This window comes from Coregonus clupeaformis, chromosome 35 (genome assembly GCF_020615455.1).
Source record: "Coregonus clupeaformis isolate EN_2021a chromosome 35, ASM2061545v1, whole genome shotgun sequence".
NCBI classification, from domain to species: Eukaryota; Metazoa; Chordata; class Actinopteri; order Salmoniformes; family Salmonidae; genus Coregonus; species Coregonus clupeaformis.
In genome coordinates this window covers 32427465-32438111 of record NC_059226.1, presented here as the reverse complement: position 1 = coordinate 32438111, position 10647 = coordinate 32427465, and the positions used below count along the sequence as shown (strand labels likewise).

The following is a 10647-nucleotide window of genomic DNA, read 5'->3' as shown; positions in this document are numbered from 1 at the left end:
CCCTGTAGGTTTTAACTACAACCCTGTTCCTGGAGAGCTACCTTCCTGTAGGTTTTAACTACAACCCTGTTCCTGGAGAGCTACCCTCCTGTAGGTTTTAAATCCAACCCTAATCTATCTCACCTGATTCTAATAATTAGCTGGTTTAACTGAATCAGGTGAGGGTTGGAGAGCCCTGTCCTACACTTACACGTACAGATGTAGGATCTTATTTGAACAACCTGTTGCAGGAGAACTTTCCTGCAATGCAATAAATGTAAAACTTGTAGTGTATTTGTGGTTTAAAAAGGCTTCATAAGTTTGAAATTACAAAGTGGAAATTACAGACTTGATTTTCACTTATGAAAAATGTAGGCCTATCAATCCCTACAAAAATGTCCATTAACTATAATCCCACATATTAATTTACATTTCCTGTTGCTGCATGATTATTTCCCTGATGTAGCAAACTGGCTCAAATTAAGATCCTACACCTGTGGTAGCCTAACATATTTTGCAACATACTTTGTTTTGCGCCTCCAAGTTGCTAAGAAGTACAGTCGTGAAAACGGAATATGAGGGACATAGCTGTGTGCATCGTTTTTATCTTGATCATCTTTGGTGGCTAATAAGCAGCTACAGAGTCGAGGCTCCTTCTGTTTGACGTCACAGGGGTGCAAAACTGACAAATCTCTGCGCCGCGCGCACTGACTGTGTGGCTCTCCTCTCATTGCACCCAAACGCGCGCAGGTCGATGTCTCCTCCGCTCCTCGGAATCGAATTCTGAGACTAGAACTACATCAAACATCCGCTTCAAACTCTGTAGTCATTACTGTCGGTTCTAGAAGACTTTACCGTTATTTTGTATTCCCTCTCTCTCTCTTTTTGAAAGTTGGATTATGAGCGCAGTCTGTTCGGCAGGATATAGTCGGTTTACCAGCGGTTCCTCAGAAGATGACCGGTGATAGGAAACAGCGAAAGGAGGTCGATGCTGCCAAAGGTAGGCTATCCCACTAGCGAGAGGAGATCGATGCTGCCAAAGGTAGGCTAGCCCACTAAACTACCCTGTTGTAACTATAATGTGAGAGTGTGCTTTTTAAATTGTAATGCTGCAGTTTGGAAATTATAGCCTAATGGCGATAATGGTAGTTTTATAGTACGTTTTACGCGTGGTGGTTATGGGCTTTGTATGTTTTATTTTGAGTAGCTACGTGCATTACAAAAACTTCGAGATTATGTTGCAATAACATTTAGCTTCACTAAAAGTTATTTATTCTCAGCTCAAAGGGTCACAGTGTTTCACTGACAACACATCTGTTTTACGCAATGCCTGGTTTATTGCGTTATATTTATTTAATGTCGACACATAGAGAGAGAGAGATAGAGAGAGAGAGAGAGAGAGAGAGCTCTATTTTCATGTCATCCAACAAATGTAAACGCCTGGAGAGAGAGTGGGTTCTTAGGGCTTTGACATGATTGGCATTTTGCTGCTGACTGCCGGAACCCTCAGCTGGCAGTGGGCTCTGCCCCCTTGTCTTCTGGGGGCATGGGATTGTGATGTAGCCTGGGGGTGTCCACCTGAGAAATAGAGTGAAACAAAATTCTCAGCCTGCAGTGGTAGCCTGTACTCTGGCTAAATATTACTGCTGTAATAATTAGTGTTGTTGGGTTGAATGTATGGGAGGAAAGGATACTTGTTGAAACAAGGCTGTCTATAATAGTTTTTAAAGTTACATTTTTGTTCAACTGAGGAGGATTCTTGTGTAGGCTTTGTTCTGACATAGACTTTATAACTGTCCTTTCCAACTATATGTAGGCAAGCATTTGTCACTAAATAGGAGGAATGCAACACGTTTTTATTATAAAACGTGCTAATCATATAAAGTATTTAAAAAGAAAATATAAAATCTTTCATAAGAAGTTGTATAAAACGTATCTGCTATATTTATTAGAAACTCAGATTATAAAGTTAAAACAAACAATATTACCAGCTGTTTGATACTGGTTATGCTGTGGAGAGATGAATGTGAGATGTATATATATATATATATATATATATATATATATATATATATATATATATCATTCTTTATGAGTGTGTAAATAGGGCTGGGTGCTGAATTTACCTAATGCATAGGCCTAACCATATTTTCCAGTTTTGCTTCACTTGTTCGTGCTACAATGGACAATGTCTATGATTGTAATTGTAGCCTACAGAATAGTGTTTACTTTTCGGTTTTCACGCTCTTTTACAGCAGTATCTGTTCCAGAAAATTTTAAATATTTGTCCCTGGCATGAGCTGGAGGCGAGTGAAAGCGCGAGAGTGCACGTTGATCCATAATCGATCAGAAGTTCAGAACCTTCTAGAAATCTCTGTCAGTTCAAAGCGCAATCTTAAGGCTACAGAGTATATATTCTTTTCATGAATCAATATTTGCCTAACAAAGTGACTGTGGTTGATTGTTTTCTGTGTCTTTTCTATTAGCTATTGGGTTGCTGACTGTCAGTAGGCTGGTTTCCATGACCCAGGTTTATTCAACAAAAGCAATGTCGAAAAAAAATGTATTGCGACATGTGTATGATTAATGGAAATGGCAGATATAAGATAACTTTTCTAAAGATCGACAACATTTTCATCCTTTTGATGGGTGGATTTAAAAATGTTCGAGCTTTCTTTTATTGCGACAAATAATTATGGAAACTGTTTTTCGAATAAATGAATATTGCGGAATAATGTTGAAGGTACGCGAGGAACGTGATGTCATCGAGTTAATATAAAGCTCCGCTCCACATTTTATTCTAAATGTCTGACTTGGGTCATTCATGTAATGAATACTCGGACAGAGTGGTAAGATCCAATCGCAGAATAGCGATGCTTTATTAGAGTACAGACAAGGGTATAGCTTAATCGTGGTCGGGCGGGCTGTGGTCAAAACCGGGCAAGGCATAGACAGGCAGAGGTACCAAAGGAGCGGGCTTAGTCGTAGTCGAGGGCACAGGCACAGGATCAGAGCACGGTAATCACTGGGGTAGACAAGCAGAGGATTAAGCAATTCGGGGAGTCAAACACAAGGCACAGGTCGGATACACAGGGTAATCAAAACAACAAACTCTCTCTCTCTCTCGGAACAAAACGCTTAGCAAGTCACAAAGGAACAATACCTCGCACCGACTGAACCTCTGAGCACACCTATATATCCTACCCTAATTACGGACAGGTGTGCTCAGAACTCAGGTGAACCAGATCGAGTCTGATGACTCCCCCTCTCTGTAGATCGGGAAGTGTCAGACTCTGTCTAGACCCAGCCAACCCCCCGATCCCTTACAGTATCCCCCCTCCCCAGGGCCGGCTCCTGACGGCCTTCTACCTCTACCGGGTGGTCTTCCTCTGGGTCGGGGTCCGGGATGATCTGGGTGTTCAGCGTGGAAAGTGGCCTTGAGAGCGGGGTCTAGTATGTCCTTAGCAGGAACCCAGGACCGTTCCTCCGGTCCATATCCCTCCCAGTCCACGAGATATTCGATGCCCCCTCGTCTCCGTCTTGACTCCAGTATCTCGTGGACTGTATAGGTGGTGTCCTGTTCATCCTCCAAAGGTGGTGTAGTAGGTTGTTGAGCGATTGGTGGATACATCGGGCTATAATGGACAGGTTTCAACAGGGAGACGTGGAACGTTGGGTTTATCCTGTATTGTCGAGGGAGTAACAGACGGTAGGTGACAGGGTTAATACGTCTCTGTACTTTGAAGGGACCAATGTACCTGGGTTGGAGCTTCATGCAGCTCCGTCGGAACCGCAGGTCTCGGGTAGACAGCCACACTCGTTGCCCGGTTTGATAAGTGGGAGTAGGTCTCCGGCGTCGGTCGGCATAGGTCTTTTGCTGCTGTGAGGCTTGACTGAGATGTTGATGGGCCGTCTCCCAGACCTGCGCACTCCGACGGAACCACTCGTCCACCGCCGGTACCATCCCGGGTGCGGTATCCCACGGGAACAGGGGTGGTTGATACCCTAGAACACACTGAAAGGGCGTTAGACGTAGGGAGGTGTGAATGAGTGAGTTCTGAGCATACTCTACCCAAGGCAGGAATCGGCTCCACTCTTGCGGCTGCCACGAACATTGTTGCCGTAGATACTTCCCAATTTCCTGGTTGAGCCGTTCTGTCTGCCCATTGGCCTGGGGATGATATCCGAAGGTGAGGCTCACCGAGATGCCCAAGCGTTCGCAGAAGGCCTTCCAAACCCGGGATACGAACTGGGGTCCCCGGTCGGAAACAATATCCTCTGGAACACCAAACTGCCGGAACACCTGGTTAAATATAGTCTCCGCCATCTGAGTGGCGTTAGGTAAACGGGTCATGGGTACTAACCGACACATCTTTGAGAATCGATCGATGACCACGAGAATTACCGTATGGCCCTCTGATTCTGGTAGGTCGGTAACAAAGTCCATCGCAATGTGCGACCAGGGTCGTTGAGGAGTTGGCAATGGCATCAGCTTACCCTCCGGTAGTGCTCGAGGCGCCTTGGACTGAGCACATACTGGGCAGGATAATACGTATTCTCGGACGTCATCTGTGAGGGAATCCCACCAGTATTTTCGACTGATGAGTCGGGTAGTTCAAGTGATTCCGGGATGACCAGATCCTAGCGACGTGTGGCACCATTCCATCAGTTGAGGTCGAAGCGGAGCTGGTACAAACACCTTCGACACCGGGGTTTCTGGAGGGGCTGGTTCCGCTTGTAGGCTCTCCTGAATCGTGTCATCGATAGCCCACCTCACCGGACCAGCACGGCAACTCATGGGGAGGATAGGTTCTGGTTCAACCGGTCTGTCCGCGCGCTCGAACCGTCGGGAAAGCGCGTCCGCCTTACAATTCTTGGACCCGGGAATATAAGAGACAGTGAATTGAAAACGGTTGAAGAACAAAGACCACCTTGCCTGTCGGGAGTTCAGTCGTTTAGCACTGTGAAGATACTCCAGATTGCGGTGGTCCGTGAGCACTTGGAACGGATGAGCTGCTCCCTCCAGCCAATGTCTCCACTCCTCCAGCGCTAACTTCACCGCCAGTAATTCACGATTTCCCACGTCGTAGTTCTGCTCGGCCGGATTCAGCTTCTTCGAAAAAAAAGCACAGGGTCGTGATTTGGGAGGCTCACCTTGGCGCTGGGATAGCACGGCTCCAACTCCAACCTCCGAGGCGTCCACCTCCACGATGAACGGCAAGGTAGGATCCGGCTGACATAAAATGGGGACGGTGGTAAATCGTTGTTTCAATGTCTCAAAAGCCCGCACTGCCCCCTCCGTCCATTTCAGACCACGCCCCTTGTGGCTGGTCATCGCCGACAGGGGAGCTGCGGTGGTGCTGAAATTACGCACGAACCGTCTATAGTAATTGGCAAACCCCAAGAATCTCTGAAGCTCTTTCACCGTCTGGGGTTGAGGCCAGTCTCGTACCGCTTGTACCTTGGATTCATCCAGTCTTACCCCGTCGGGAGTGAGTATGGCCCCAAGGAAGGAAATCGTCGTGACATGGAACTCACTCTTCTCGGCCTTCACGAACAGAGAGTGTTGGCGGAGTCGGTCCAGAACCTGTCGTACATGGGACACATGTTCACTCAGAGAGTTAGAGTAAATTAGGATGTCATCAATGTACACTATGACGATACGATCAATCAAGTCCCTAAAAATGTCATTCATGAACGCCTGGAACACCGAGGGCGCGTTAGTAAGTCCATAGGGCATGACACAATATTCATAATGTCCTCGATGGGTGATGAAGGCGGTCTTCCATTCATCCCCCTCTCTAATGCGCACCAGATTGTACGCACTCCTGAGGTCCAGTTTACTGTAGATGGAGGCCTGCCCCACCTGCTCGAGGGCTGCTGGAATCAAAGAAAGGGGGTAACGATTTTTAATGGTGATATCGTTCAAACCTCGATAGTCTATACAAGGGCGCGTCCGCCATCCTTTTTCTTAACAAAGAAAAAACTGGATGCCGCTGGAGACGTAGATGGGCGAATGGCCCCTTGCTGAAGTGCCTCGTCAATATACTTGCCCATTGATTCCCGTTCCGGCTGTGACAAAGGGTAGATTCGTCCGCGAGGGGGTGTAGCCCCGGATAGCAGATCAATTGCACAATCCCAGGCCCGATGCGGTGGTAACACGGTAGCCCTCTCCTTGGAGAACACTGGCGCGTAATCCTGGTACTCTGTAGGAACAACAGTAGACACCGCACACTTCGCATCCTCCACAGTAGACGTTTTGCAAGGTAAAATGAGGCACTCAGCCCTACATACCTCACTCCAAGCCGTGATATCGCCAGATTTCCAGGAGATGACCGGATCATGGGTAACGAGCCAGGGGTGGCCGAGGACTAGCGGCTCCCGTGGAGCGGAGATGACGAACAGAATGATGTTCTCATGGTGCAGAGAGCCCACTTGTAACTTGATCTCCCCGGTACGGTGCGTAATGAACCCAGTGCCCATGGGCTCACCGTCTAGCGCGTTGACTCGCAGGGGAGGTTGAATTGGGATAAGTTGAACTCCCAACTCCTCAGCAAGACCCATATCCAGAAAGCTGGCCGCCGCTCCGGAATCAATAAGTCCTTCCAACCTGCGCACTTTCTCTCCGACAGATAAGGTAACAGGTACATACAGTTGTCTAGATGTAATGTTCAAAACGGGAGTCTCACTCACCGGTTTGGCAGTTCCGAGGCGATATCCTGGGGTATGGTTAGGTCGTACCGGACATTGACAAACGAAATGACCCGACTGACCACAATACAGGCATAGTCCGTCTTGCCGACGTTGTTGTCTCACCGACCCTTGTAGAGGTGACCGTCCCAGTTGCATAGGTTCCTCCTCAGATTCTCTCCTCCGCTCTGTCGATTGCATAGGACCAGTGATCGAGGGCTCCCGAACTGTGGATGCCTTGTGTTGCACTATAAGATTATCAATAGAAATGGCTATTTTGATAAACTCATGTAGCGCAGTGATATCTCCTCGACAAGCCAACTCAGTCTGTACGTCCTTGCGCAGCCCTCTTCGGAAAACTGTGAGCAAAGCAGTCTCGCTCCATCCGCTACCGGCTGCTATAGTACAGAACTCTAAAGCGTAGTCGGCTACTGTGCGACGGCCCTGCTGAAGTTCGCACAGTTGGTCTCCCACACTACGCCCAGATACTGGGTGGTCGAACACCTCTTGAAACAGTCTCTTGAACTGAACTTCCGCATTCAGCTCGGGGACCTCAGCTGCCCAAAGCGCAGTAGCCCAATCCAGTGCGCTTCCCGTTAGCAGAGAAATCATGAAATCCACCCTGCTACGGTCATCGGAAAACATAGTACGATTATATGACAGATACAGGGACATCTGGAGTAGAAACCCCTGACATTTGCCAGGTTCCCCGTCGTACCTTGTAGGTAGAGAAATCGGAGGTGCATGACGAGGACTGACCGTGCTCGGTGTGGTGTCTTCAGCCGCACCAGCGTGGAGTAGCTGTAGGAGTTCATCCATCCGTTTCTCCTGTATCTCCCATCGCCTCTGTAATTCCGCTGGATCCATGGTAATGGCGAGGTATTCTGTAATGAATACTCGGACAGAGTGGTAAGATCCAATCGCAGAATAGCGATGCTTTATTAGAGTACAGACAAGGGTATAGCTTAATCGTGGTCGGGCGGGCTGTGGTCAAAACCGGGCAAGGCATAGACAGGCAGAGGTACCAAAGGAGCGGGCTTAGTCGTAGTCGAGGGCACAGGCACAGGATCAGAGCACGGTAATCACTGGGGTAGACAAGCAGAGGATTAAGCAATTCGGGGAGTCAAACACAAGGCACAGGTCGGATACACAGGGTAATCAAAACAACAAACTCTCTCTCTCTCTCGGAACAAAACGCTTAGCAAGTCACAAAGGAACAATACCTCGCACCGACTGAACCTCTGAGCACACCTATATATCCTACCCTAATTACGGACAGGTGTGCTCAGAACTCAGGTGAACCAGATCGAGTCTGATGACTCCCCCTCTCTGTAGATCGGGGAAGTGTCAGACTCTGTCTAGACCCAGCCAACCCCCGATCCCTTACAATTCACAAACTTTCTTCACTGGGCTCAGTGTTTTCTCTGCTTCTTTCAAGGCTGTTCCTGCATCTCTAAATTCTGCCTCCACACACCTTCTCCTACTGTCCCTGGGACTTCCTGGTTTCATTTCCCCCTGTGGTTTCCAGGTTAGAGCTTGACTAGTCGTGGTGAGTGGTTTCCCTGTGGGTTCCAGGTTATAGCTTGACTAGTCGTTGTGGTGGGTAGTTTCCCTGTGGGTTCCAGGTTAGAGCTTGACTAGTCATTGTGGTGGGTGGTTTCCCTGTGGGTTCCAGGTTATAGCTTGACTAGTCGTTGTGGTGGGTGGTTTCCCTGTGGGTTCCAGGATAGAGTTTCACTAGTCATGGTGGTGGGTGGTTCCCCTGTGGGTTCCAGGTTAGAGCTTGACTAGTCGTCGTGGTTTCCCTGGGGGTTCCAGGTTATAGCTTGACTAGTTGTGGTGAGGGTCAAATGTATACCAAGGTTTTGTCCTGTGGTGGTTTTCCTGTTGGGACCAGAGGATCCATTGTATGCCAAGGTTTTGTCCTGTGGTGTTTTCCTGTTGGGACCAGAGGATCCACTGTATGCCAAGGTTTTGTCCTGTGGTGTTTTCCTGTTGGGACCAGAGGATCCACTGTATGCCAAGGTTTTGTCCTGTGGTGGTTTTCTGTTGGGACCAGAGGATCCACTGTATGCCAAGGTTTTGTCCTGTGGTGTTTTCCTGTTGGGACCAGAGGATCCACTGTATGCCAAGGTTTTGTCCTGTGGTGGTTTTCTGTTGGGACCAGCAGGACCACTGTATGCCCAGGTTTTGTCCTGTGGTGTTTTCCTGTTGGGACCAGAGGATCCACTGTATGCCAAGGTTTTGTCCTGTGGTGGTTTCCTGTTGGGACCAGCAGGACCACTGTATGCCCAGGTTTTGTCCTGTGGTGGTTTCCTGTTGGGACCAGAGGATCCACTGTATGCCCAGGTTTTGTCCTGTGGTGTTTTCCTGTTGGGACCAGAGGATCCACTGTATGCCAAGGTTTTGTCCTGTGGTGGTTTCCTGTTGGGACCAGAGGATCCACTGTATGCCCAGGTTTTATCCTGTGGTGTTTTCCTGTTGGGACCAGAGGATCCACTGTATGCCAAGGTTTTGTCCTGTGGTGGTTTCCTGTTGGGACCAGAGGATCCACTGTATGCCCAGGTTTTATCCTGTGGTGGTTTCCTGTTGGGACCAGAGGATCCACTGTATGCCCAGGTTTTATCCTGTGGTGGTTTCCTGTTGGGACCAGAGGATCCACTGTATGCCAAGGTTTTGTCCTGTGGTGGTTTCCTGTTGGGACCAGAGGATCCACTGTATGCCCAGGTTTTATCCTGTGGTGGTTTCCTGTTGGGACCAGAGGGCCCAAGGTATGCCGAAGTTTTGTCCTTTGGTGGTTTCCTTCATTATCCAGTCTGACTTTCAAGAATGCCTGACTTGCTTCACCTTCCTTTTACATTTTAGTGAATGCTCTTATTCAGAGCGACTTACAGGATGAACTAGGGTTAAGTGCCTTGCTCAAGGGAAGATTTTTCACCTAGTCGGCTCAGGGATTTGAACCAGCACAGATCGTGGAGATATGTTGGTAAATGAGAATTATTAGAATATGGCAAATATTATTCAATTATTGCATTGTATCCATGCTGGCTTCCACGGGCTACCTGACACATGAAACAGATAGGTGGGAGGGCATACAGTCTGTCGCCATTTTATTAATGCACAATTTTCCTAAATGGGTAATGGAAACACTTCAACCACTACATTTTTATTTGACACTGTAGGTTTTTGCGAATTAGTTTCTATTTTTTTAGGTGTGACTTCATTACGTCCAGCTGTTTATATCGACACAAGATAGTTAAATGGAAACGCACCGTAGCAGGCAATAGTTGCATTTATTTTCTATGCAAACTTTCCAAATGTCGACAAAAAAAATCACTGAACAATTTAAAAATAGCTAGTGACAATGCTTATCAGGTTATTGCACCTGCTGGACACTTCAGCTTCTTCTTCAGCTTCTTCTTCAGCTTCTGCTTCTTCAACTTCTTATTTTTCAGCTTCTTCTTCTTCAGCTTCTGCTTCTTCAGCTTCTTCTTCTTCTTCTTCTTCTTCTTCTTCTTCTTCTTCTTCTTCTTCTTCTTCTTCTTCTTCTTCTTCTTCTTCTTCTTCTTCTTCTTCTTCTTCTTCTTCTTCTTCTTCTTCTTCTTCTTCTTCTTCTTCTTCTTCTTCTTCTTCTTCTTCTTCTGCTTCTTCTTCTTCTTCTTCTTCTTCTTCTTCTTCTTCTGCTTCTGCTTCTGCTTCTGCTTCTTCTGATTCAGCTTCTGCTTCTTCAATAGGTAATATATTCATGAGCTTTAATAGGTCAACTTTTCAGGTCATTAAGGTAATGTGTTCATTGAGGCTTTCTTAGGTAAACTCAGGTAATCACTGTAAGGTATTCATTGCCACCACTATACCACATATGTTGTGTGTGGCGTCAGAGATGTACGTTCCTGTTTTAAACAGCTGCATGACCATGATGTACACAACTTCGCTCCATGAATTAGTGATGGGGAAACTGAATATTGTAATATGGTCTAA

At 47.3% G+C, this 10647-nt stretch overlaps 1 protein-coding gene across 1 annotated transcript in view; it reads left to right on the top strand.

Annotated features, from left to right (window-relative positions):
- The first annotated feature begins 701 nt into the window (after window positions 1-701).
- LOC121551464 (glucagon receptor-like) overlaps window positions 702-10647 on the top strand; it is a 161921-nt gene continuing 151975 nt past the window's right edge. Inside the window, exon 1 of the mRNA XM_041864145.2 lies at window positions 702-979. The gene's annotated coding sequence lies outside the window, so the exon portion shown is untranslated. The remainder of the gene's footprint in view (window positions 980-10647) is intronic.